Source organism: Natator depressus, chromosome 28 (genome assembly GCF_965152275.1).
Source record: "Natator depressus isolate rNatDep1 chromosome 28, rNatDep2.hap1, whole genome shotgun sequence".
NCBI lineage: Eukaryota > Metazoa > Chordata > Testudines > Cheloniidae > Natator > Natator depressus.
Genome location: NC_134261.1, coordinates 11,432,384 through 11,434,883, shown reverse-complemented (window position 1 = coordinate 11,434,883; position 2,500 = coordinate 11,432,384). Strand labels below are relative to the sequence as shown.

At 61.1% G+C, this 2,500-nt stretch overlaps 1 non-coding gene across 1 annotated transcript; it reads right to left on the bottom strand.

Moving 5' to 3' along the window:
- Positions 1-676: 676 nt before the first annotated feature.
- Positions 677-795, bottom strand: LOC141979827 (5S ribosomal RNA). The gene has a single exon (XR_012637217.1). It is a non-coding gene; the product is annotated as a 5S ribosomal RNA (ribosomal RNA).
- Between the last annotated feature and the right edge of the window lie 1,705 nt (positions 796-2,500).

The window sequence follows — 2,500 nt, the reverse complement described above, 5'->3', positions numbered from 1 at the left end:
GCCCCGGCTCGGAGCAGGGCAAGCCCGGGCGGAGGGGGGTCCGCTTGGCCCCTGCCCGCGGGGGCAGGCTCCGGGTTGACCTGGTGGCCGGTTTGCTTTCGGGCCACCAGGTCAACCCGCTGAATGTATGGGGTTGACCTGCTGGCCGCTTTCCTTCCCGGCCACCAGGTCAACCCGCTGAATGTATGGGGTTGACCTGCTGGCCGCTTTCCTTCCCGGCCACCAGGTCAACCCGCTGAATGTATGGGGTTGACCTGCTGGCCGCTTTCCTTCCCGGCCACCAGGTCAACCCGCTGAATGTATGGGGTTGACCTGCTGGCCGCTTTCCTTCCCGGCCACCAGGTCAACCCGCTGAATGTATGGGGTTGACCTGCTGGCCGCTTTCCTTCCCGGCCACCAGGTCAACCCGCTGAAAGTATGGGGTTGACCTGCTGGCCGCTTTCCTTCCCGTCCACCAGGTCAACCCGCTGAATGTATGGGGTTGACCTGCTGGCCGCTCTGCTTCCCGGCCACCAGGTCAACCCCCTGCCGGTATGGGGTTGACCTGCTGGCCGCAGAGGGGCAGGCTCCGGGTTGACCTGGTGGCCGGCAGGGACTTCAGCCCCAGGGCCCCTGGCAGGGCGACCCTGCCCTTGTTCCCCAGAAAAGGAGAGAGCTGGCTCGCAGCGGGAAAAGCTGCCTACGGCACCTGGGATTCCCAGGCGGTCACCCATCCAAGTACTAGCCAGGCCCGGGACGGTTTACCTTCCGAGATCGGACGGGATCGGGGGCCTTCCGTCCGGTATGGCCGTAGGCACTCGGCTCCGGTCCGCCTCGTCCCCTTTCCCTTACTGACTCCCCTGCCTCGGGTGGGCCCGATCCTTTTTTCCGTTTTTTTTTTTCCGCTCCGGAGGCTTCGTGAGCCCCCCCCCAACACCCCTTTGGGGGTCGGTGAAATTTTTTTTTTCAGACTTCCAGGGGCCCGATCCTGGCCGCGGGCACCCGGCTCCGGGCACCCGGCTCCGGGCCGCCTCGTCCCCTTTCCCTTACTGACTCCGCTGCCTCGGGTGGGCCCGATCCTTTTTTCCGTTTTTTTTTTTCCGCTCCGGAGGCTTCGTGAGCCCCCCCCAACACCACTTTGGGGGTCGGTGAAAAAATTTTTTTCAGACTTCCAGGGGCCCGATCCTGGCCGCGGGCACCCGGCTCCGGGCACCCGGCTCCGGGCCGCCTCGTCCCCTTTCCCTTACTGACTCCCCTGCCTCGGGTGGGCCCGATCCTTTTTTCCGTTTTTTTTTTTTTTCGCTCCGGAGGCTTTATGAGCCCCCCCCAATACCACTTTGGGGGTCGGTGAAAAAAATTTTTCAGACTTCCAGGGGCCCGATCCTGGCCGCCGGCACCCGGCTCCGGGCACCCGGCTCCGGGCCGCCTCGTCCCCTTTCCCTTACTGACTCCCCTGCCTCGGGTGGGCCCGATCCTTTTTTCCGTTTTTTTTTTTTTCGCTCCGGAGGCTTTATGAGGCCCCCCCTAACCGTTTTTGGGGTCGGTGAAAATTTTTAGTCAGACTTCCAGGGGCCCGATCCTGGCCGCGGCTTCGCAGGCTGGCCTGGGGGGGGGGGCATCTCTAGCTCCGGCCGCGGACGGCGAGACGCTCGGCCACCAGGTCAGCCCGGAGGAAAAGGCTGAAAAAAATGTCTAAGTCCCCCCGGGACACCAGGTCAACCCGGAGGAAAAGGCTGAAAAAAATGTCTAAGTCCCCCCGGGACACCAGGTCAACCCGGAGGAAAAGGCTGAAAAAAAGTCTAAGTCCCCCCGGGACACCAGGTCAACCCGGAGGAAAAGGCTGAAAAAAATGTCTAAGTCCCCCCGGGACACCAGGTCAACCCGGAGGAAAAGGCTGAAAAAAAGTCTAAGTCCCCCCGGGACACCAGGTCAACCCGGAGGAAAAGGCTGAAAAAAAGTCTAAGTCCCCCCGGGACACCAGGTCAACCCGGAGGAAAAGGCTGAAAAAAAGTCTAAGTCCCCCCGGGACACCAGGTCAACCCGGAGGAAAAGGCTGAAAAAAAGTCTAAGTCCCCCCGGGACACCAGGTCAACCCGGAGGAAAAGGCTGAAAAAAATGTCTAAGTCCCCCCGGGACACCAGGTCAACCCGGAGGAAAAGGCTGAAAAAAAGTCTAAGTCCCCCCGGGACACCAGGTCAACCCGGAGGAAAAGGCTGAAAAAAAGTCTAAGTCCCCCCGGGACACCAGGTCAACCCGGAGGAAAAGGCTGAAAAAATGTCTAAGTCCCCCCGGGACACCAGGTCAACCCGGAGGAAAAGGCTGAAAAAAATGTCTAAGTCCCCCCGGGACACCAGGTCAACCCCGAGGAAAAGGCTGAAAAAATGTCTAAGTCCCTGCTCGGCCATCAGGTCAACCCCATTCAAAGTGACGGGTTGACCTGATGGCCGGCAGTCTCACGGAAGTCCGGATGGGGTCGCCAAAAGTGCCCTCGGCCGACCGAGAGAACCAGGAGGTCGGATAG